This window comes from Etheostoma spectabile, chromosome 11, assembly GCF_008692095.1.
Source record: "Etheostoma spectabile isolate EspeVRDwgs_2016 chromosome 11, UIUC_Espe_1.0, whole genome shotgun sequence".
Classification (NCBI taxonomy): Eukaryota; Metazoa; Chordata; class Actinopteri; order Perciformes; family Percidae; genus Etheostoma; species Etheostoma spectabile.
In genome coordinates this window covers 16,864,344-16,890,460 of record NC_045743.1, presented here as the reverse complement: position 1 = coordinate 16,890,460, position 26,117 = coordinate 16,864,344, and the positions used below count along the sequence as shown (strand labels likewise).

At 41.7% G+C, this 26,117-nt stretch overlaps 1 protein-coding gene and 1 long non-coding RNA gene across 2 annotated transcripts in view; one reads left to right on the top strand and one right to left on the bottom strand.

Annotated features, from left to right (window-relative positions):
* dpp10 (dipeptidyl peptidase like 10) overlaps window positions 1-26,117 on the bottom strand; it is a 207,935-nt gene that overhangs the window by 156,267 nt on the left and 25,551 nt on the right. The window lies entirely within an intron of this gene.
* LOC116698150 (uncharacterized) lies at window positions 1,423-12,529 on the top strand. Its single transcript, XR_004334133.1, has 3 exons — window positions 1,423-1,506; window positions 6,555-6,559; window positions 12,516-12,529. It is a non-coding gene; the product is annotated as an uncharacterized LOC116698150 (long non-coding RNA).

Here is a 26,117-nt window from a genome sequence, read left to right as displayed (position 1 = left end):
AGTGTGTTATTTAGGCCAGTACGTCCTATCATGAGATTAGTAAAACTGCCTCTTCTCTTCTATTCCTGCCCAGTCTACTACCTGACCCAATGCTACTTTGAATTTTATACAAATGTCCTCCTGTATCAGTGATGTCCCAGTATTCTTGCCATACTACATCCATTTGGTGTTTAATAATTGCTTTGCCCTCAGTTTCATTAAGGGGGACCCCATGCACAGTCGGGGGGAGTATTGTTTGTTTGGGCCCAAAGATTTCAGCCCCCTCTTTCCCTACCCCTACAGGGTCAGAACCCAGGAAACAAACCTTAACTTCCCATATCTTCTGTACAAAAGTTATGTTAACAAATAAAAAACCGCTCTGCTGAGTTATTGTTTTATTGAAGGGGAAAAATCCCAACCCACTGGGCTTCCTTTGATAACTCCCCCACCTTCCAAGGGTAGGATAAAGTAAAGTAGATTGACTGAAGGGGTACCGCTCCGAAGCTAATCACTGTCACTCTCTCACTTCTCCCTCGCTCTATCACCCACACACACGCCGGTATAGGCATCAGGCCGATTACGATATTTGCACTGCAAAGAGTGTATCTGTTTGTTATTTATTTCTGCTATAGTGCTTACCAAGCATACATTTAAGCTGTGCTCTTTCTTCACATTTCCATACTCAGGCTCACTAGAACATTTATCTCTGCTTGCCCTTGCAAATCCCCACCACATGGCCATATTTTTGGCATTTAAAACGTCTTAAAGCGGAGGAATGTAAGGCCTAACTACATAGCTCATGTTCTGACATAGCTTTTGCTTGGTAGTACATGTTCATCAGTTTTCAGCCGCCTGGCCTCCAAGCGCCTTCTAGATTATCCCTTACTTGATCAATTGACATAACCAAAGGAATCCCCGACACTACTCCTCGAGTCCCGTCATCAGGTATGGTACATTGCACTCTTTATGAATTTTATTCAGCCGTATGGCTTTCCCTTGCTGTACACTATCTCTGCAGAACACCAACATTGTACCATGCCAAAGTATCTTCACATTTTTAACTGCAGCCAGAACCCCATTTATTGTGTTTGTCAGTTGAATTAGGGTTAGGGTAACGATGGACGACGGACTGTCTTGGCAAAGTTTAACGCTTACTTTTTGTTCCTCATTCTGCCTTGCTGGTACTGTAATGCTTTGGTCACTGTCAGTTCCTCCTCTACTGCCTGAGTCATTACTTTCTGATGCTTTTCCCCACTCTTCGACCCCTGTCCTACAGTATTCCAACTATCAGCCTTCCCCATTTCCATCTCTCCCATGTCACTCCCCAACCCGTCACTTCCATCTGCCATCTCCTGTCCTGACTTACCTGTTGAAGTGTCCTAAAAAGGTGTAGAGGAGCACAACATGAATCCTGTTTACATGTAGATGCTGACAAATGGAGATATTTCCCTTTGTTTGTGCCCTTCGTTTACACTCAAACAGAGAATTCACCTCTGAAAACAAGTCTTTCTAAAACCTCTGGCCAGAGTTTGCACGTAAACTGAGACAAACAAAGATTTAGACAGCTGAGGAAGTGAGGAAGAGAAGAGATAGGAAGTGATTTGTTGCTGTTTTGCGAATTCTGATTGGCTAACGTGGGCTTGAGCTTCTCGTTACACCGCCACCTACAGGTTTGGAATGCTCTTGACGGCATACATACGCGGGTACGTGTAAATGAAAAACACTTTTCTGACAAGTGACAAGTGTGCACAATGTTATTTTTGAAACCGGAGAGGTTGAAATGTCCGTCTGAAATGTCTGAAACTAGTCACCCATGTGTAAGCGTAGTCTAGCTGTGTGGAGATTTCTCCAGTGTGAGAACAGGATTTGTAGGCCCAGCTCTGGGAGTGCAGGGTGCAGGGAGGAGCTGTGTTGATACAAACATGTGCTTTGGAAAAAAGAAATTGGTTGATTGTACAGACTAATTAAAGAGAAGCTTTGCTGCCACTAATGCCGGCTTGGTTTCATTTGGTACCAGCTGGTTGTTTTGCTTAACTTTTCTTTTGATAGTTTTAAGAAGTGACGGCAAGATGAAGCAGCCAACTGGTCCGCCACAGGGTTCCTTCCTCCAGGCTTCGTGTGCTCACTATACCACCATGTAAAACAGGCTGATCTAACACGGATGATCTCATCTGACGCACAATGTATTTTGCACCAGTAAAGGCTAAGAAATAAGGAAAAAAGAAGAAAAATCCACTCATTTCCACGTAATCCATTCATATGCAATGTATTTTTCTGGTGGTTTATATAGGGTTGGGTACCAAAACTTGCTTCCAATATGGAATCAAACCAGATTAGAACAGATATTTTGGGTCTTCATTTCAGACACTTGACGTGTCGACTGAAATATTTTCCCTTTGTCGCTCCGAAACACGTAAACGTAAACGTATCACACTTTCCCTGTAATCTCCCGTTGGCTAGCTACCGTAAATGAAAGCTACTTTTAAAAAGCCATGTCTTCCTTTTGGGCTCTGGTTAGCAAACCCACTCAAGGTTTATTTTGTTGTTCCTTGATAAAAGGGTAAAAAAAAGAAATTGTGCCTTTCAATGTGGGGTTACCGAGAAAACGTATCAACAGGATTGGCTGGGGTTCATTAGGGAATTGGGGAATTATCTTCTGTATGTAGTGCCTGATTTGTAGAAATCTGGAAAAAAAAATGTCTTCACGAAACCAAGGTTTTTTTGTCAACTGAATGTCATTTTTCAGCTTTTCAAGAATCGGTTGAGGAGTCGGAATCGTTTTAAAGTACCTGTCCCGCATCAGAATCGTAAAAATCGTAAAAACAATACCCAACCCCAGGTATATAATGACTGTATAACATAACTGTATAATAATGTGAAATAATATGTTCTAAATCTATTTTAAGTGGTTTCATACAAATTAAATGTGTTTTGGTTTGTTTTGATTTTGATTTTTGTTTGTTTTTGTTTTTATTGTTGTTTGCTTGTTTGTTTTAGTTTTTAGTTTTTTACATAATAACATGAATTGTTTTGAAATTGTTAAATGTTATTGTTTTTATGGAGATTGCCACTTATTAAGCCCCTTGGAGGGTTTTTCGGCAATCATCCGTCACATCTTTTTTGTGTAATATATAATACTGTCTTATTGTTTTTGTAGTGAAAATAAATAATCAATCAATCAATCAAATAATCTGTCTTGATAGGAATGTGCCCATCAGACGCGTGGATATCAACCTTTGGACATCATATAATAATGGGTCAATTATTATCGTAATATATTTAGTTTTCTAAAAGTGGAAAGTGTCAGTGGTTTAAGCTGCCAGAGGGCAGTGAATGTCCTCGTGTAGGCTAGATCATGGATGTTTAATAAAACCTTGTACATCTGAACCCCTTCCTGAACCAGTGCCGCTGTACAGACGTGCAGCGGGGCTTCAGATGTCATCGAGGACGCTATTTGTCTAAAACGACACAAGCCCTGATAGACGCTTCATGAAAAACTTCTGGGATTACTCGACACACGCTTCGAAGCCTTGGCACACAACAGTCTGCCTTCCTATTTGGTTTTGGCTCTGGCTACGTTACACGACACAATGTACAGCGTGATACATCCATCCAGCGGTGCAGCGGTGTTCTCAAAAGAGGAAATTTCAAACTGGACTATAAATCAAAAGCTACGTTATTGGCATCTAAGGGGGACAAGCACAAACCCAGCTTAGTCCTCCAGGGTGTACTGTAGATACACTGCATGTCGATGCATTGTCGTGCTACATGGCAAAACCCGTTGTGTCTCTACCTTTATGGCTGATTTCATTAAACTCCACCGTCAGATTTCCCTTTGCTTAGCAAGCACACTGAACGGGAAAACCCCCACCTCTGCTCCCCCTTCGCAGGATTTTTTTCCCGTTCTTATTGAATGAATAAATTCAACTCTTGGGCAAACCAGGGGATCGATATCAATTTCAAATCCATTTGGCTACAGTACAGTTGCATGCCCAAATGCTACGACCTCAGCTCAAAGAGCAGACGCATTGATCTGCGACAATCAAGTTGCAGCACAGTAAATACACTGAATGGAGACTGATCAATTTCTGCTCCACTGAGTCGCTGTGTTTGGAGAGGAATTAGAGCTGCAGCCTCAGAGAAGACGCAGAATATGTTTTACTTCATACGAGCGCAGTCCTTGTTTATTGAAGACGGGCAGGCTGAAGGATGAATCACGGCATCTCCTACTGAGCCGGATGAGGGTCTCATAAGTTTTGTCTGTTAATGTCATTATATAATGCTATTAGGTGTTGGTTGTCTATACGCATGTGGGTTGGAGGGGTGTTTTATGCCTCTAGTTATCAATGCAAAGTGACTTCCAATCATACTCTGGCAGCGACTTAAAGAAGGCATGATAAGTAAATGCACACACATGCAGAAATGAGGAAAGCTGCCCAAAGGACATCTTCACCGGGGCTGGGGGTTCCTTCCTTGCCTGAGGGTACTGCAGCATGGAGGTCAGTGAAACACATATTACATTTGCTGACATGAATGTAAAGATCCAGAAGAAAGATTCAAGTCAAGAAGACTGCTTTTTGCAGCTAAATTGCATTCTCAATTACGGTTTGAGGGAAAGGTATGTTGTCCCGGATTACGATTGTTATTGGTGTCGTAAATATGTTTCTAATGTCAACGTTGACTTATTTTAACGTGCGTTAACTTACCTTATGTACTTAACTAACGAAACTAACTTACATAAAGTGTGTTTGTCAGATACGTTACATTACAAACATATGTATTGTTAACCAAACCATGATGTATTCTTAATCTAACCAAGTAGTTTTGTTTCTATTCCTGTTTACATGTATTTAAAACTGTGGCGGTTTCACTAGTCGCTGGAACAAGGATGTAAACGTAATCTGGATGAAAAAAACATAATTGAGAATGCAGTTTAGGGTCACACTTTACTTACAGGTGTCATAAACATTATAAACAAGTCATAAACAGTTTAAAATGTCGTTTTTGTGCCTTGACACAACCAAACGTTAACGACGTGTTTAAAACCGCGACCATTTGAACCTATGCCGTTGTGTCTGGGACAGTTCTGCTATCTGTCTCAAAGACAGAACTAAACATGGAGGAGCAGCGTTACATTTTCTTGCACTACACATCTGGAACAAACCCCAGAAACCTGCGTTCTTTCAGATCAGAGCTGAAGACCTGCCTTTTTAAGTAATTGTTCATTTCTTCCACTGCACTGTAACCTTTATTCTCCTATGTCATACCTGTCTTGTTCCATTTTAGCTGTTTGTATATTTTTACCTGTCAATAACTGCCCTTTAATGTTTTACATAAAGCTTTTTTGAATTGCCTTGTTGCTGAAATGTGCTGTACACATAAAGCGCCTTGCCGGTGGTTTGGAGGAGTTGTTGCTTTAAAGACTGTGAAGTGTGAAGTGTTCGCAAAAAGAAAAAGGTTTGTTTCCTCAAGGCTTCTGATCAATATCGTACATAAACAGTGGAAAGAAAACGGAGCCTGTTTATGATTATCAGAACCTGTGTAATGTTCATGTATGCTAGCCTGCAGTCCTCCCCTCTCTCCTCCTATCCTCCTTGCCTCCTCTCCTCCCTCCTCTCCTCCTCCTCCTCTCCTCCTCTCCTCCCCTCCTCTCATCCTCTCCTCCTGCTGGTCTGTCACGGCGCCTTAGCTCCACGTTATTGATCAGTGGAGTAGTTGGAGGTAAAGTGGAACTGCAAACTCAAGACCTTCTCACGCACAAGATTTAAAATGGTTTCTTGGACAAACAGACGATAATGGACATAAGGTCCTGACAATATATTTCTTAGCCCACAGAATATTACAAATTAATCCATTATTCAAATCGACAGGATCCGACATGTGAAACCAGACGGAAAGTTATTGATGAGAGACTGCAGTCGGAGATAGGTATCAGATGGACATTATCAGAGCTGAGGCAGCAGGCGGCATGCTTATCTCGGCATAGCAGGGCTATCGCAATACACAAACCCACACACACACACACACACACACAACACCACACCACCACACACACACACACACACATCTCCGTCATTGTCAGGTTGAATACAAGCTGCTGTGTTGTGTCATGACAGACGAGCAGCACCGGACCACTTCTGATTGAAATGTACAGCATGGGAACCGTCTGAAAGGTTGAAGTGAGTGTCTTTCCCCTTCGAAGGATTCTAATCACCCTCGGCCCGGAGTAATCAATAAGCATCCACACTAACATGTAACCCCCCCACCCCCACTGCACAAAATGATTTTCACAGCTGCCAGACTCGGCTCAAATGGATAGAAGAAAATAACCCAAAAATAATACATCAACAATACAGTCATACAGTGTGTCCTGGGAACTCTGGACTGGTGTTATAAAAAGTTACAAACTAGGTGATGTCGTTTCACAACAACACATGGTGATGTTAAAAACATGTTAGTATGTAAAACACCTATTTTCCACCGGGCGTGTTCTGGAGGCGGCGACTTCAATGTCAGTGCTTGATATTCCACCACGGATTCCCAGAAGCATGCGTGACGCGTGCATGAAGCCAGAGGTGTAGTTACAACGATTGTAGTGGATATAGTGTATCTGTGTGATAATACTACACTTTGGTATAATATTAAAGTCACTGCACTGATGATGCACCTTATCACTGATAGCACATTGGTGATAATGACACTGCACTTTACTATTTTATAATAGTTGGTACATATAATAGTTGGTTTTGTGTATTGTTGTTGTACAAGGGTGGGGGGGAGGGTTGTGGTCCTGTTCTTGTGTGTTGTCTGTTGTCTGTCTATCTGATGAACTGTATGTTGCAAGATGAATTTTCAAAAGGATCAATAAATGTCTATATATATATATGTATATATAGAGTCAGAATGGGTCTTTGGGGGAAGGTGGGGTTTTATCAAAGTGGGGGTCTGGGTATGCATCATCATCATCATTTCTCTCCGTGCCAGGAGGCACACAAGGCTTGGACATCACTCCTCCACTGGGTTCGGTTTGCAGCTGCACGTCGTGCTGTATTCCACGTGTTCCAGCCTGCACCGTTACGTTCTAGTTCCACCATTCGCCGCCAAGTTGTTTTTGGGCCCTCTTTTCCTTCTTCCTTCAGGTATCCACCCGAGGGCCACAGCACAGTCGTCCGTTCTGTCCTTCCTCAGCACATGGCCGATCCAGTTCCATCTCCGTCTCCTTACCTCCTCACTGATTTTCTTTGTTTCTGCCATCTCAAGAACTGACTTGTTGGAGACGTGTTGTTGCCATTGAATCTTGAAATCTTCCTTAAGCATTTGGTCTGGAAGATGTCTATCTTCTTCTCTTCTCCCTTGGTTAGTTTCCAGGTCTCGCATCCATAAAGCAGAACCGAAAGGACCAAGCTCTTGAAAAGGGAGGTTTTGGTCTTCCTGCTGATATCGCTGGCTTGCCATATGTTTGATAGCCTTTTGAACTGTGCACTTGCCAGTGCCACTCTTTTCTTGACATCCGCTGTGCCTCCACCATCCTTAGTGGGTATGCGGGTATATGGATATCCTGGAGCTTTCCAAGGGATTATGCTGCATTTACCTGCGTATCACGTAGACTGCGTGAAGCGGCTCTCCGCTACGCTGAAGATACACGCCTGGTCTATTTTCACACGAGCCACGGGGCGTTCAGGCAGGAAGTGAAAAAGCGAGAGTATCCAGTCCATTTACCACATGTCACCCCCCCCCCAATATTGTGTGTTTCTCCTGTACAACACTACGGACAATGAGAGACAATTTAAGCAGTAAAGGATTTAGATAAAGGTTAGGAAAAGAAACATAATTTAGTTTCATTCATTTCCTGTTTCATCATCTCACAGCTCGGTGGTGGAGCAACTGCCCCCCCGGTGCGTCCTGTACAGACACTAAAGGGTGATTTTTGGGTCTGTATCTGAGAGAAACCGACCAAGCGTCAGGATTTAATGAGCTGGGAGTGAGAATGGGTTGGTCTTTCTCACAAGACATTAGGAAGTGTGGGCTCTAACCCAGAATCTGTATCTGCCTCCAGCTGTCTGATTGGCAGTATTGGGACGTGGCCGGTGATTTTAATCAATGAAATAAACACAGCGCTGTCCATCACCTGCTCATGATTGACGGACACGATTCTCGAGGAGGAACTCCGCTCACGTATTCAGAAACATGTGCACCCGAAAGGTTAAATATTTCACTCGGAGCCACTGTTATTAAGCCCATGTCAGAAAACCATCCATGCAGGATATTCCAAGAAACCTTGGGAAGCTTAGTGGAGCTTATGACTAATAGATACTCAGAGTGAGATGCATGAAGCAGAGCAGGCAAACACAACACAACACTCCTGCAGCCGCTTTGGACTGTCAACACAATACTATCCATTCTAACCAATTAAAGATGTTTTTTTTGTTTAGCTTTTCCATCTGTATGAAAAGGTAGAGAAGCATGAAAAGAAGCGGGTTACTCGACGCAGGAGTGTTGAATGTGTGGCTATGTGTGAGAGAAGCTATGTAACCCTGACAACTGCAGATGTGTCAATAGCAGATATCAAATTAAAGAATCGCAGAGCGGAAAGCAAAGGTCACAAACAGGCGAAATGGAATAATGTGCTGCATCCTTCCAAATTGTAAGACTTGACGACTGTTTAATGTATCCACAGAGTAGACTCCCCTTTAAAAAGCCAATATACTCCCTTTTATTGTTAGCTTTTATTTTTATTTCTTTTAACTTTTTCATCAAAAACAGTAACCGCGTTGTTAAAGTGAAATGGTCTGATGCTTCTGGGACTGTAAGCAATCGACAACCTAATCACTGGTCAGTCAAGCCAGACCCCACAAGCCGAGCTGACCACACACACACACACACAACAGAGAGGATGACTGGGCCGACTGTTTCCCGTGAGCAATGGACCATAAACATGCGCTCAGTCCTGAACGACTGGCGCCTCGAGCACGTGCTGTGACAGGTTGTTTTCTGGCAAGAACCAAGATATCTGCTGCAAGTAACAATCCCAATGCGTTCTGCTCACTGTAACTTCAAATGGATGCTTCCACACGACTCCTATACCTTTTTTATGTGGAGCACGTTGACGTCTGAGGACTGGAAATCACACAAATCTTTACTTTTGCCTATGAATTTCTCTTTCATCTCAAATATTACTTTGGTTTTGTTTATTTGTTTTCTTTTCAATCTAAATTCACAGATGCATGTGTCCATACCTGGGAGTGAGAGACGGGACCCCTCCATGTAGTGTATAAAATGAGGTTGCCTATTAAACTGGGCCTCCAATAACGTGTAGGGTAGCCTAAAGGGCTGGTGATGGCGCAGTGATTATGACACATGCCTTTGGTGTGGGAGACTCAGGTTCAATTCCCACAGCAATACATCAACCAATGAGTCCCTGAGCAAGACATTTAAACCCTAGTTGCCCCAGAGTGGTGTGACCTCTGACATGTATAGAGGTTGTAAGTCACTTTGGATAAAAGTGTCAGCTAAATGTAATGTAAGGCCTTCCTGCACAACATTTTAGGGCATAGGCCTCTAAATCATTAAAATAATGACGGTTTTATTTGGTTTTATAAATGTTTTAATGCTAAACATGTGGCAGAGTGAATCCTTAGGATGAACCATGGATAGTGACTATCTTACCTATAGGCAACCTATCATCAATGTTTTATTTTCACATAAGCTGATTTATATTTGTTACTAATATGTTGGAATCATCTAAAGACGTTTAAAAAAATTATAATTTGGTGGCCCTGCAGTAACTCTGAGGACCCCCTAGGGGTCCTGGACCCCTTCTTGAAGATCTCTGCTCTAGTGGTATGATTCAAGTCAATTCAATTCAATTTTATTCATATAGAGCCAAATCATTACAACAGTTATCTCATTGCGCTTTCCATAAAGAGCAGGTCTAGACCGGACTCTGGGATGTTATTAATCTCCCAGGTCTTTCCATAAAGAGCAGGTCTAGACCGGACTCTGGGATGTTATTAATCTCCCAGGTCTTTCCATAAAGAGCAGGTCTAGACCGGACTCTGGGATGGTATTTATCTCCCAGGTCTTTCCATAAAGAGCAGGTCTAGACCGGACTCTGGGATGTTATTTATCCCGGTTGGCTCCCCGGTTGGGGTGAGAAAGAGACAGAGAGACAGAAAGAGAGAGAGACAGAGAGACAGAGAAGAGACAAAGAGAGACATGGAGAACTACAAATATATAACAAAGTTGATGGTACAATAATGAGCGTGAGTACTTGTGAGGTGTTTGTATTCCACTTCGGGGACCTTGATGCAAGCACCCCTGCAGCAGCTCATTCATAAACCAGACTGCATCTCTCTGCAGGATCAAAGCCCGTGGTCTCCGCTGACCTTCAGCACGCTCCGCAGGCCCAAAATAGCTTCTTCATCGGGCTCCAGTTAGGGTGAAATGAAAGACTTTGCTAGCACAGAACGCCCTTTTCAATTACACACCATCAGACGTTTCAGAGCTCGGCTCGGGTTCTTTTATAAACCTGGACTCTTTTCTAAGAGTGTGCCTGCCCTGGTACGTGGTGTTTAGAAGCTACAGGGCATCGCCCTGCTGCCGTGTCCTGCTGAGCACATGAAGCATAAAAATGAGATAACAGTCGTACCTCTCATCACAGCGGAGTTGTCCTTGATCCAGGACCGTCATGTACACCAGTGGCTCCCAACCATTTTGGTCCCCCCACAGCGCCGTCAGATAAACTCACTCACACCGCCCGTCATCTATCTTCCAAATGTATAACACTCATCATTACATAAAAGTGAATATTGTCATTCATTATTTACTATTTACTCATCATTCCCATTCTCACATCTCACTTATTATTTGTTATTCATTCATCATTCTCATTTCCTATGTCCATAATGTTCATATTGTAATATAATAACATAATACTATTTATCCCAGTATCCTTTGCACTATGCTCCACATTTAAATTTTCTTATTGAACTCTTCATTGCACTCACGCCTCTATATTGTTTTGTTTATAGTATGTATTGTTAGTGTGTATATATAGTGTGTATATGTTGTTTTGTTTTTGTGTAAACATGTGAGAACGATGCTTCCAAAGATTCGATTTTGTATTGGTAATATCTCAACATTTGAAATGTCATTATTGAGGATGATTTGGTCTGAAATCCACTAAACTGCTACAGCTTCTTGGCACTAGATAGATAGATGAGATAGATATATAGATAGATATGAATAATAGATAGATAGATAGATTGCAGATACAGATAGATAGATAGTATAGATAGATAGAATACACTACATCCAGATAGATGACTATGCTAGAATAATTCTATGACTATGCTACGTATATGTAGTAGTAGTATAGAGTGACTAGAGTGATAGATAGTGGGTAATAGATGACAACGATGTATAGATACGATGTGATAGATAGATAATAAAGCGATCGATTGATATGTAATTAACATTGATGTCATTATCGATCGATAGATCGATAATCAACACATACATAGATTCGACTAGATAGATAGATACATAGATAGATAGATAGATAGATAGATAGATAGATAGATAGATAGAAGTGATAGATCGATCGATAGATAGATAGATGATAGATACATAGATAGATAGATAGATAGAGATACATAGATAGATAGATAGATAGAAGATGATAGTGATAGATAGATAGATATAGATGACATGATAGATCGATAGATAGATAGATAGATAGATAGATAGATATTTATTGATCCCAAAAAATGGGAAATTACGCTGTTACAGCAGCACACGCACATTAGTCACACAACACAGAATATAAATATGAATGAGATACTAGGAAAAAATATACATACAGTATACATACAATAATATTAATAACAACAACAGGAATAAAATATAAGAACAAATATATAAATATATACAGGATGGGAAAACAAAATGTGCAACTGCTTAAATAATATGCTAAATGTAAATGAACTAATTGTGCAGGTTGCCCTTGGTGCAGTACTACTACTTGGAATAAAGGCTGAATGTTTGAGCCATTTATCCTTTAACGTTACTTTAAGCCATTACTTTCAGCTATTTCAACCTCTCGCTACATCAACTTCTAGCTGTTTTCTCCATTACTTTGGCTATTCATTCAAACTGTTAAGTCTTTGCTTTTAACTAGTTATTTCTACCATTTATTCATTACTATTAGCTAAACCTATGTGCCTGCTTGCTAACCTTTCACACACTAGTGCAGACCTGCAACATGTTGTGCTACAGTTGACTTATTGGTAATATGTGGATTTATTCTTTTAATCAAATCTGTATTTTTTAAAACTATTTGAGCTGCTCCACAGTCTCTGCACGTGGTCCCTGGTAACAGCAGAAGTACCCCCTGGGGTGCAAGAACCCCTGGTTAGAAACCAGTGATGGAGAGTATCATGCTTCTGCATTGTCCCCATGAGTGTCCTCTGCACCCCCGCACACCCGGTGACCCGGTCACAAGTTAGCGTGCTTCCCGTTATCCTACATCTTCCAAGTATTTTTGTGATCGCACAAATGTTTACTGCTTACCCGCTTAAGTTTTGACTTGAGTTGACCAGGCATCAGAGGAAGGCATGACACAAAACCAGCATGGCATGTCTTCACTTTCTAAACTGATTGTAATATTAAGATGCCAAATTAATCAAAAATGTAATGTCCACACTATTTAGCCCTTGTTATGGCGGCTGGCTCCAATGACAATAACTGCAACCCTATTAGCACAAATATGTGTCCATAATGTGTGTGCCTGAAGGAGATCATTTCTCTAATCTCTAGCAAAAGGTGATGCAGCATGTTGTTTTTATATTATATTATGTTTATTATATTATGGTGGCAGACAGCAAAGTCAATTGATTAAGTCAACATTCAAGCACTCAGGGAAAACAATAGGCAATTCAAACTGCCATTAGATCTGCCTGACTAAGCAGATTAAGAGACGTGATGCGACACTGAATCGACCTCGGTCCCCCGGGCTTTCAGCACAACATCAAGGTCAAGATGGTACAGTTGGCTGTCACAGTCTTAGAACGACGCTTTGGCCTCGAAATGTGCCCCTGCCTCCTCCAAATCACCACTGAAAGGTCAAGCTCTCACAACTCCTGTGGCTTAGCACTAAATTAGTCGGAAATTGCCTTTTGTCTGCTGGGAGCAGGTGATAATTGCTGTGGGTCACTAGTGATAATTGCCAGCGAAGCCCTCCGAGCCGCTGCCAATTAAAAGGAGTTATTTAAATCGCATCACCTTTGGGTTGCTTCTCTCCTTTACTCGTGCCTTTAATTGGGGTGCAGATTTATGAAAGTTTTCCCAGCACCTGATCAGCTGAGACCTACAGTACAGCGCAGTAGGACACCTTAGGCCATAACGGTTGGGACTAGGGCAGTGCTGCATTACCAGATCTCCATGGCCTGAGCATGGTCTGGCTCCATTGCCTACATCTATTCTAGGACAGGGGCAAAAAAAGCAGTAATTGTGTTTCTTGTAACCAATCACAACCGTTCTGGACGGCGCTAAGCCCAAACAACGGAGATAGCGAGTGGGGGGGGGGGGACATCAGGCTTTATCCCAGCAATGTACATCTATTGATCCAGACTAGGGGCACATGCAGACTCAAAAGGTAAAGCGTCTCTGTTGGGCTGTGACCCATCAGTCCTCTCTTTCCAGAGAAACACATTTCAGATCAACGTCTGATGGACTTACTCAGCTGTTGAAATAACACTCTGATCTTAAGTGGCTACACCACTCCACAAACTAAAGTGGGCACGGGGATAGCGGTGTTCTCCTAATGAATTGGTAGATTTGTCAAAAGCCTTAGTCTTTAAGGCTCCATGAGTGCTACACTCTAATTTTTAACTGCTGTGGTGTGGTACCACAAAGCCTCCGCCAAATAATGTAACATAAGTACATGAAAGCAATTTCACGTGCAAGCAGCCGACGTAAAAAATGACACAGTGAATTTTCTGAGTAAAAGCCTTGTCACATCAGAAAGACGCACAGAGAAATTCATCTGCACAGTTTCACAAAATATGTGGTTCCCAGTGATGAAGCCAAATGAAGCTTCAGGAAGCCTCGTTAACCATTTTCTTAATAATCTTGGTTCAAGGCTCAAGGAATGGCAATTTAACGTGCTTTCAACCCTTTGTTGAACAGAGAGCCGTGTCTAGTGGGCTCAGAAAATACAGAAATTGGCTTTTGAAGCTTCACAAAGCTTCATTTGGCCATCATTAGGGGTCCAGAAGCTTGGTGAGGTAAGTGGTGAATGACTAGAGCTGTTCTGCTAGCACACTGGCAAAGAAGGATGGCACGAGTCATCACAGTTGATCTCCGTGTTTCTTTCCATTTTCTCTGTTCTGGGTCATGTGTATTTTGTTGTACGGACTGTACTCAGTTTAATTCAGTAAAGAATCACTGAAATGGGAAAGCAGCTCTACAAACCAAGCTAACTAGCTGTAGCGCCCCAATAATCATTGTGGGGTAGCTCTAGCCAGGTTAGCCACTGTTAACATTACCAGTTAATAACAACGCATTATGCAGTTTTTGTGCATACAAACAGTAACATGTCCACAGATAGAAGTTGGACAGGACTGTGTGTACAAATGATCAAGTGAGACACAAAGACAGAAGTGCAAATAACTGTATCTTACCACAGCTTTTGCCACTGTTGAGGCACGGGGCAGCCATGTTGGATTTTGAGCTCGGGGTACTGTGAAGTTGTCGCACTTCCCAACTCAGAGTACAAAGGACAAACACTCATAGTTCAAATTCACACTGTTTTGTGTGATAGAAGATGGAAATATTTGGGTTTGGTTTCCATTTAAATACCCCTTATACACAGGAGCCAAAACAACATATTTGAGTATCAAGTTATGAAAAAGCATGTTCCAGTTTTTCACAATACAGAGTTTGTGATCTGGTCATTAAATTAACACAGAAATTACAGACCCATTAAGAAAAAAAGACAACAAAGGGTGTTTGAGCCTGACGTCAGTGATCTTCAAATTGTCCTATTTCCCCAGCACAATGTGACTAAAAGGCTGTACAAAAGTTGAAATCGGCTAGAAATCGGCTGTTAAGTACAGGAGAAAACAGACAAGAAGAAAGAAGCACAAGGAGGATGGAAGGTGAAAGGAACAACCAGTCATTGGCGCAATTAACTGTGTTAAACAGCCTTAAGAGACATATTCTGGGGACAAGAGCCAAGTAAGCGTTTTCTAATTATCACAACTTTAAAACAGAACATTTTACCTGTAGGGGAGGATCGCAAAGCCAGAACTATCGACCCTCATAACATTTCCAAGTGTGGCTTATGACCCAGAAGTTGCTATAAAAAGATGTGCTATAACTTTAATTACTTATATAATACACCACCAGAACTGTCTTTAACCCCAATTACAAGAACACCTTTAAAGAGACTGTCCTTCAACTGAAATACCCCCCAGAAGTTTGTTCAAGCAGTATTAACGACTTCAATTCCCGTGTCCAGTGTAGGAGCCCTCTACGGTGTGTGGAGGCTATAGATAGCCTTTATTATTAGACTCACGGTCCATTAAAAACCGCAATGACAACAACAAAGATACAGATACACAAGACAGAGACCAATTAAATAAGACAGCGATACCAGTAATCCCATAAGGGGGACTGGTGTCGCTAAGCACTGGACCTCGGGTCAGTCAGATGTAAAACGACAGTTACAAGAAGAATTCAGGCGACCGATACATTTACACATCAGATTCCTCAGTAAAGCAGAGAAACTAATAACTCATGACGGAACAATTCACCTGCACTACACCACCTGGGTTTCCTGAGTAAAATACGCAAACAATCATCATAAGCGACCCGCAGCTTATTGAAACTCGCCTTTTTGTACTTGACCCACAAGGTGGAGGGGTAATAAGCATAACAATGTGCTTTAAAGAGGTTTATCTTGACAGTGTCAGACCACCAGGAGGACTTCCTGGCAAGCGTGTCACACATCCCAGCTAAACACATCCGGGGTCAACACTGATGTACCGCAAAAAACTTCCATTTGTGTGTAAGTTTTTTGCGGTTTGGCAAATCTATCAGGTGCTGCTGGAAAAGTTGGGGGGGGGGAGTTTCACTATTATTTGATTTATTTTAACCCTGGTGTTGTCTCCACTTTTGTGTCCCTCGGGTCAAACTGACCGGGGACTTATTTGGGGTTTTAAAAACAAAAATGTTACTTCATAATCTATTAATTTTGTCTTTATCTCAATTTCAAACCATTGAGATGACATATATGTTCAGGGAATGCATCAGTCTCTACTAGAACACAATTAAAAATGGAAATGTTTTTTATTTTTTGTCATAAGGTTATAATTCATGTTAAAAATCCACAACGGAAAAAAAATATTCAGAATAATGTTCTGAATTGAGTCAGGAATACATGTTTATCACAGGAAATAAGGAAAGGACGCTGATTTCAGGTAGAAAAAATGTAACTTGTTCCATTTTTCTTTTGAAATGGGTCAATTTGACCCGAATACCATCCGACAGTCCCAGATCATTCAGATCCAGCGGATCAGGTCAGTGGTATCTATGTACTTAGGGGTTAAAACCACCTGTTACCTTGTAAACTACAAGGAACAAGTAGAGTGTGTGTTTGATGCAACATTGCCCCCCTGTGTCTTTCCACGGCATGGCTCCTGTGATTCCCACTCCACCCGATGTCTCCCTAAGTAAGACTGTCACCCAATCGCTCTCTCGTCCACTTCCTCTTTCTATCTGTCAGTCAGCCGTGTCCCATTCCCTTATTCAGTCAGTGCCTCGCCTTTGCAGTCTGCCAGTCGGCTCATTCACTCCACTCCATCCCTCTCTCCTTATTTGCACACCTCACTTCCCCCCACTCACTCACCTGCACTTTCCTCCTATCCATCACAGTGCACGTCTCAGTTGTCAGGTTTTTACCTGTCAGCAGCCCCCCTCGGCCCAGGAGGACCTAGGAGGATGTATCGAGCCTGTTTTCTTTGCTTGTCAGGGGTCACTGGAGAGAAATGAATAAGTAGCTCGTGCTGGTGGCAGGCCCATAGAGCGTCTAATACTGGGAATAGGGGTGATCCCTGCCATTAACCCCCATGTTGTCCTCGGGTCAAATTGACCTCTTTTTCTATATCAATGTTCTTTTTAATTCCCCAAAATAACACGATTGATTCCACCCAACGCTCTTTGCCAAGTCGAAATCTCTACTTTCATTACTTTCAGGGCGTCTTATTATATTTTATAGCATTTGAAAACCAATTGAAGTGTTTTTGAAATACACTGTAAGAAATTTCTGTTTATTAACAGTTGTGTGACTGTGTGTTTTCTTACAGAAATTGTCCATTGAAAGTGATTCAGAGTTGTATTTGTGTTCATTTATATTTCAGATTGCATTATGGGAACTTTATCTGTGCTCCGTCTGCATTTTACCAGTAGGTTCCTGGATAAGGGAGCGTCAAAAGCCTCAAAAAAGCTTCAAAAGTGGAACAAAAAGCGTTGAAAATGTTGTGTAAAAAAAGTGCCCAAAAGTAAATAAGAAGCGTTAAAACCAGCGTCAAAATGACTTTATCTGAGAGAATGTGAAATAACATTTGAAATAATAGAAAATGTTCTGAGTTTTTACTTCAGTTTTTGTTTTTAATTACGGTTAATGAGCTGCCAGGACTTTTTTTCTGTTATTTTACGGATTTATTTCTTAGAGTGAGTAAAAGTTGACATATTCCAGTCTGTGATTATCCATCAACATCCATTCCTTTAATTTTAGTCTCAATAATTCTTAACTTCTCCTTTTCTACCTCAAACATTAGGTATAATTTCCTATAAATGAGGTTTATTGACCATAAATTCCCAAAATAACTGTAAAACTAAAGTTAATAAGTCAGTGTTAAAAACGTCAAAAAAGAGACAAACAAAAGGGACAAAAACGTGAGAAAAAGTTTAAAAACATCGATAAAAAGCGTCGACAAAAGTGTTGATTTTAAATTTTGACGAGAGACAACACGAGGGTTAAGTTAACACCACAGACATCCCATATTCGCTATGCTCTGCTCCTTTAGATGAAATACTCATTTCACATGGACTGGCATTTAATGTAATCTGGGGTTTTGAGGAAATGCCAACACATCAACATTCTGAGATCTCCTACTTCCTTCCACTATCATTTCCATCCATTCTTCCCTTACCTCTTCCTATCCTCCATATCTCTGCCTCTCACTCCTTTCCCCTCTTGATCCCGTATGCCTCTGCACCATCTTTCTCTAATCTCTCCCGGTGTTCATCCCCGAGGACCTATGCAGAGGGAGAACACCGCCATAAACCTTGGCATTCAAACCAATGCAGCTCATGAATTTTAATACTTATAATGCGAGAGTATGGCGGGCAGGTGGGCAGGCGTGCAGTGTTCAGACTCTCTGCGTGTCTTTGCTCTGTCGCAGCGAGGCGATAATAAAACCTCTCTGACGTCATGGCCCCAAGGTCGCTCTCACAGCCCTCTCAGGTGCTCAGGGAATCGGGTTTTATCGCGCCTGTTTGGGCTTATCTCAGCGCAGAGCCTGCAGGCCAAGGTAAATTTCATGCCTGGGCTAGGGGTGGTCATGCTGCGGGACGGGGCGGGGCGGGAGGGGGGGTAGGAGTTGCTGTTGTGGGCAGCCCAGGCGGGTCAATAGCAGCAAAATATGAACCATCATTTGACCAAAGCCAATGGTCCACTGCCAGAACAGAATGATGCCCCGGAGGTTGTTCTGCTCCACTGTGCTGCAGGCTCCAGCGTCATGCTTCCAATGGAAATGAAAATGAGCTGGCATCTTCTGTCAGCCGTTGCATCCGTTTATCCAGGAGATAGACAGAGTCATGGACAGGGATTATAGAGACGCTAACAATGGTAAACATGAAGTTCAGTTTACTGATTATAGGGAGTATTATTCAGCCTGTAGAACCCGTTCTGTTGCTCTGCAGGATCTACCCTGATCATTTCATCTGGGTCCTTTTGGTGTCGGCTTATCTTTGGCTCATAGACTACAGATTTAAAACAAATCGAATGCCTGGGTTACAACCTGGACATGAGAAGGTGAAGAGATGCCATCGAGTTGCAAAATGAGAAATGTAGGATCCACTTGTAAGAGTATAACTGGTCCTTCACACTGATTGTGGTCAAGGTTTTCCAAGAGCGGACTTCTTCTCTGCTGTAGCCAATCATTGCGACGCGGTATGTGAAACCGCATCAGCGTTTTACAAAATCTCGGAGGTGTGCAGCTTGCCAGCCAGACCCTTTGGGACAGTCGCCTAGGCCCCAGTCGGGTAACATCGGTATCCACACTGCCCCAACGGTGCTGACTGCAAGAAGCATCAGATCCTTTAATCATCTGCCTCTGCTGCTTTGGTTTTGACTGATAGTTATTTATTTATTAAATAGCAAACTACATCTTCAATTTAGGGAATTACTGGCCCGTTTACCAACATTGTAAAGTTTTTCCTGTGGCTTTAGGGTTGTTGGTTAGATAGCTAGATACCCATCTAATACTGGATGTCTGCATCCACACAAATACAATGGAGGTAAAAGAAATGTCAAAAGCATTAAACAAATGCAACAGCTTCTAGAAACAGTGTCCTGTTGGTAAAGTATTTCAAAATCTGGGCACATAAACTACTAGTCATTTTACAAAGGTAGGTGGTACTTGCCATAAAAGTGGTCTGGCAATTTGCACTTCTACACGTGAGTGCAGATGCATCAGTCCAAATGGAGACAGCCTATCCTAACACTGTCAAAACCACAAACTAACACAGTGGGTATATGATGGACACATAGTGTAACAGGTTGACAAATTAGGGATCACCAATAATTAGCATGATGCCGTGGATCGGGAGGATGTCACGTCTATCTTCTCTAAAAGTAAGCCACACACTAACACCGCAGCCTCTGCATGGACATTACAATTCCTTCTTTCTTTCTTTCTTTCTTTCTTTCTTTCTTTCTTTCTGCTTTTGTTACTTTATCAACCTATCCTTGTAAAATAGTGGAATATTTTTTGTTACCTTGACAGCTTAGTGAATTATTATTTAACCTTTACATTATTTATTGAGCCCTGCATGCTATTAATAAAAACTCCAGGATTGTTGTAGTGGATTAAAGTGCGTATATATGCCACTGTAGGACGGGTAAACAAATACCACTACACCTGCATGACTACAGGGACAGGTAAAGAGGATACCAGAGTCAACAATAGGGATTCAAGTTACTTCATGTAAGAAAGAGCATTATAAGCCTAAACATTAGTTCTATATGAAGAGTGGGTTACATAAAAATGCTTTCTGATTTTGTTCATTTACCAACCTATCCTTGTAAAAAAGTGGAATATTCTTTGTTACCTTGACAGTTTAGTGAATTATTATTTAACCTTTACATTATTTATTGAGCCAAGCATGCTATTAATAAAAACTCCAGGACAGTAAGAGCTAAACTGTTGCTTCATTTATCCAATTTCCCCCACCACGGAACAGGTGGGCCGGTCTTCCTGGGCCCAACTCCGTCCCTGATACATTGTAGTCTGGATGTATCCCCATTGTTGCAGTGGCCGTTTAGTTTAGTTAAAATCCTGTTTTCTGATGTTTTTGTGGTGATCAAACAAAAAAACCTGTCAGATTTCATTTATAACTTTCCTTCGAGCTCGTATCAATTTCAGTAACTTGTCTCTAATCGATGTTGCACTCCTCCTTTGATGTCCCGCTTTAACTACCCATTAATCTCTCCACACGGGCAAAAGCACAAAAGCCTTTTAACAGGACCACGGGCCCCATTCTGTCATCGACCTCTCGTGAATTAGATTCCCCCGGCCGCGGACGGCAGAGAGGATGAAGGGGAATCAGGTTAGAGAGCAATAAGATTAAATGAAGAGAGTGCTGCTTTCAAAGGGTTCTCCGTGCTTAGACGTTTTAGTCTAACTGCTGCTGGGTGCAGGGAGGCCATTTTTATTATCTAGCATTACATAGGACTCACTTTAACCCTCATGTTGTCCTCATGTTGTCCTCCTGTTGCCCTCCTGTTGTCCTCATGTTGCCTTCATGTTGTCTTCGTGTTGTCTTCGTGTTGTCCTCGTGTTGTCCTCGTGTTGTCTTCGTGTTGCCCTCATGTTGCCCTTATGTTGCCCTCATGTTGTCCTCATGTTGTCCTCGTGTTGTCTTCGTGTTGTCTTCGTGTTGTCTTCGTGTTGTCTTCGTGTTGTCTTCGTGTTGTCCTCGTGTTGTCCTCGTGTTGTCCTCGTGTTGTCTTCGTGTTGTCTTCGTGTTGCCCTCATGTTGCCCTCATGTTGCCCTCATGTTGCCCTCATGTTGCCCTCATGTTGTCTTCATGTTGCCCTCATGTTGCCCTCATGTTGCCCTCATGTTGTCTTCATGTTGCCCTCATGTTGCCCTCATGTTGCCCTCATGTTGTCTTCATGTTTCCCTCATGTTGTCTTCATGTTGTCCTCATGTTGTCCTAGAACTGTTGGGTCCTTGTAAATTCTGGAGTGTGGTCTATCTGTAAAGTGTCTTGAGATAACTCTTGTTATGAATTGATACTATAAATAAAATTGAATTGAATTGAATTAAATGATACATATGTTAAAGAGCCTTGCCGCCATCTTGAGGTTGCCCGGCAACCAGCAGAGAACCATTTCATTTGGGGGCTTTTAAATTTTAACCTAGGAAACTTTTTTTAAACCCCTCGCCCGGGCAAAGCTACCCGGAACCAAAAAAGGGATGAAATCAAGATATGTCATTTTCAAAGAACAAAATACTTTTTATTTTTTTTGGGTTTGGGTTTCCCCTTGGTTTTTGGGTTTGAAAAGAAAAAAAAAAAGAAAAAAAAAAGTACAGCCTTATCTTTCCCTTTTAAGGGGAACATGCCAAATCCTTTTCCCAGTTTTTGTGGGGGGGAGCGGTTTCTAAAGACCCCCGCATACAACAAGGAGGTCAAAAAAAAAGAACGATTTCCGGGAAAAAAAATTTTTGGGGGGGGCCCACCCCCTGGGGGGAAAACCCCTGGGTGTAATTATCCCAACCCCAGGCATAAAGAGTTTCCAAAGCATTGTTCATTTTCCCTTATTTGTGAGAATTATTTGCCGAGGAGTCCCCCGTTTTCCTGTCAGGGTTGAAGGCAGCCGGTATTTGTGATTATGGGTATGTGAAAAGAGAGAGGCAGATGGGGCGGGGGGGGGGAATGCCGATAGGTATCATTCGAGCGAAGCCTTATAAAAATTTAAAAATTTATAAAAGATAAAATTAAATATACCGCTCGCAAAAAAGCCCAGGCAGATATGAAGCCAGCAAATAAAGAGGGTTTAATTTTCTCTGGGTCTTTGAGATGCAATCTGAGGGGTCGCGGAATACCCAAGCAGGATGTTTCGCATTTTTAAATGGGCCGGGGGGGAAAAAAAAAAAAGGTTTTCATTCATCACACGACTCAAATCTCGACCCAAAACATTCTGCGTGACATGTGGTTTTTGGTAAAAGCAGAGGAAAACAGGGGGGGGGGGCCCCCATTTTGCGTGTCACAGCATCAGGATTGTTTTTTTTTTGGCATTGACCGGTGGGAGTAATGATGAAGCGGGGAGGGGGGGTCTCTCATCGGCCCTCGTTACCCCGGCCTGTGGTGGTAAACCCCCAAGCAAAAACCACAGGTCGGTGACTGGTGTGTGGGTGGTGTTTTGTAAATAGTGTGTGTATGAATGTGTGTGGTAGACCAGAGGCAAAACCCAAAAACAAGGTGCGATCTAAGGGGTTACTACATTCCCCCAAACACAGAACGTTGGGGAAAATTTGGGGGAACGTTTTTTTTTGGTTTTAAAGGTTAGTTCAAACCCAAAAAACCAAAAAAGCAACTTTTAGGGAACTTTCCCTCTGGTTAAAAACGTTCTCTAAACGTTAAGAAAACCCAACCAACGGTAAGGGCCCCCCTGGGGTTGCCCCGTACCTTAAAACCAAACGTTCCCTTTTTGGTTTTTTTGGTTTTTCGGAGTTAGAAGTAGCAGGGTTTGGTCCTTGTTTTATTCACTAAAAAAATGATTTTAAATTTATAAAAAAAGAAAGCATAAAATTTTTTTAAGGGTGATATAAATTTTTAGCTTAAAATGTATTTTTTGCTTGACTTCGGTTTTTTTTGTCTTCGTTGAAACAAACTTAAAAGGGAATTATCCTGGCCGATTTTCACAAAAAGAAAATTTAAATTTTTTATTCAGTTTGAAAAACCCAAAACCGTTAAAACCCCACCCCAGTAGGGGGCCCCGCGCTTGGGGCAGCCGTTTCCCCCGTTAGAAGAAGGGGGGAAAGCCAGGGAGGGCCCCACGGGGCCCCCAAGTCGGAGGGGGGAAGCGAAATATTTTGCAGTTAATGATGTTTTTGGGTTTTTGTAATGGGGGGTTTGTGGTTTAACTTTAAACCCTCTTTCCCTCGTAGGGTTTTTTAATTGGGGTTTTTTTTGGGTTTGCCCAAAAAAAAAGTTTGGTGAAGTAAAAAAACTAATTTTATTTATTTTTTTCAACTCTTTCCCCCATTGTGCTATGTGGGCATGCATTTGGCTGCCCCCCGTCTTTCGGGTTTAAAAAAATTTTTGTGCAAAAAACCCATGGTTCTCAATGTGGTTTATGTTTTGGGCCCCCCGGTGAGTTGGGTAAATTTCATTTTGGGTGCGACCTTCTTAGTTTTTTAAAAATGTTGATTTTGTTTGCTATCATAAAAGGGCGTAGTAGAAACTCCCCATTAAAAAAAAACCCAAAGGCCCGGGGGCCAGGGGTTGGGGTTTTAAAGGATTGCTTAAATTTTGCCCTTTGTTTGCGCGTGCAGGGAGTTTGTTTTGTTGCATTGAAAGGGTTTTGTGTAATCATTTTTAAAAGGTTTTGTTTAGTTAAAAAAAAGAATCCGTTTTCGGTTTTTTTTTAATTGTTTTTGGACGTAATAAAAAAAAAGCCAAAAAAATCAAAATCCTTGGGCCCGGGTTTAAGATAGGCACCCAAATTGAAAACCGCATTTTAGCCATTTATCTTTAAAGCGGAGTGGGGGGAACAGCAAGGGGTAATGGGGTTGCTCACAGCTGCGTACTGGTTTACACTAGCTTTTTCTGTGGATGCTGTGTCTCCCTTAAAAAGGATCTGGGGAAAATTTGAGAAATCTTGTCCGTTAAAGTTTACACTGAGTATCTTTTTAAAAATTTTTTTGCAATCGTACAAATTTTATGTTTGGTTTTTTCAAAATAATGGATGGAAAAAATTTTGGGAGAAGATGGATTTTTGGGCTCATGCTCAACAGGGACCCCAGGGACCTCGCTCTGTTCCAAAAATCACAGCGTGCCTTTTGGGCCAAAAAAGCAGCGGGGCCCAAAAATATCCGGGTTAAAAAATATGGCTGGTGTACAGGACCTATGCTGCTATACTATATGTAAATAAAAAAATTTTTCTGATGGAACTGCTTTTCTTTCTTTTTTTGCACTAAGGGTCACAAAGGGTTTTTAACATAGATTTCCCACGCCAAAAACTGTGGACCCGGGGTCGGCCTAGGGACACCAGCATCCGACAGAAGTGAAGCAAGTGTCCAAAAAAAAAGGGGGGCGCCCAACCCCCAAGGAGGTTCATGACAGAATTTTTCAAGCGATGGTTAAAACCTTATTTTAGACTACATTTTTTTAAAATATTTCAAACCAGATTTTTCAATGGGTTTCACGCTATATGGTCTTGTATACAGATGAATCTGTGGCACGGGCCAGGGTAAAAATTTCCCGGCCCGGAAACGTGGTTGGGCCCGTTGGAAGTTTAAAAAAAGGGATGCAAATTAATTTAAAAAGGCATATTTTTTAAATGGAACCCCAAAGACAGTAAAATGGGGCATATCAGGGATGTTTAATGTTGGGCTTTCCGTTTTTTTCAGGGTCAGCAGATAACACTTCCTCCCCCACCTGCATGTAAAAATTTTTTTAATTATATTTTGTTGATATAAAAGAATAGGTTTTTTTTGTAAGGAAAGGGCAGGGAACCCATCAACTTCATTTTAAAAAAATCATAAATTTATTTTTATAGGGATTTAAAAGCCCTGCCCGGAAACCAGTGGTTCCCAGAGCAGGATGAGTCTTTAGGGGCCCTACCACGGACTGCCCCTTTATCTTGGGGCACAGTGAAGGTACGTTGCTTTGATTTTTTATTTTCAAAGAAGGACAATTTTTGGCAAGGGGTCAATAGGTTTAAAACAAATTTTGTTTTTTTAAACAGAAGAAAAACCCCCAAAAGAGGGGGGTGGTCAGACATGGGATCAAAAAGAGAGGTTTAAAAATCGGTTGCCAGGTTTTTTTAGTAGGATGTATGGATGTAGTAGTGGGTATGGAGAGGAAGGAAAAAATATGGAAAAATTTAAGGGGCCCTAGTTTTGCCCTAAGACAAAAAAATATTAATTGAAAAATCTAATATCTTTAATGAAATGACTCCCTTCCCTAAAGTGGATTTAATATCAGTTTCTTTGACCAGGCTATCAATAACCCATACCAACGTCCCTATTCTGATGAGGCAGCGTGCCGCATGGATCATCAGATACAGATGCTGAACACAGGGATCAAATCAACCCTGATTGGTTCTCTCTGCCGTGCACCAGCAACTATTTATGCTGTAATTAATTCCTCCGCAGCCGCACTCAATGCCTGTCCTTTGATGGTTGATATTTATACAAGATGAGAACTTCAAACACAGGCAATTGGAGAAGCAAGAATACACAGGATACACATTAGTGTATGGAGCATGTGCAGATATGAGTATTCCTTTGGGACGGATATAAAAACAGAAACCATTCATATTTACAGACACACAACATAGGCTGTTCCTGCACAAATAAAATATATGCATATGCTACATTTAAGTAATGCCGCACAGCGTCCTGCTTTGCCATGAACTACTACAATGAACTTCTACAAACTACTAATTTTTTTCTATTTTTATTGCCACTCTTCATTCTAACCCCAACCGGCTCGTCAGACACCACCTACCAAGAGCCTGGGTCTGGGTCTGACCGAGGTTTCTGCCTAAAAGGAAGTTTTTCCTCGCCACTGTCGCACTGTTGCTTGCTCTGGAGGAAACTACTAGAACTGTTGGGTC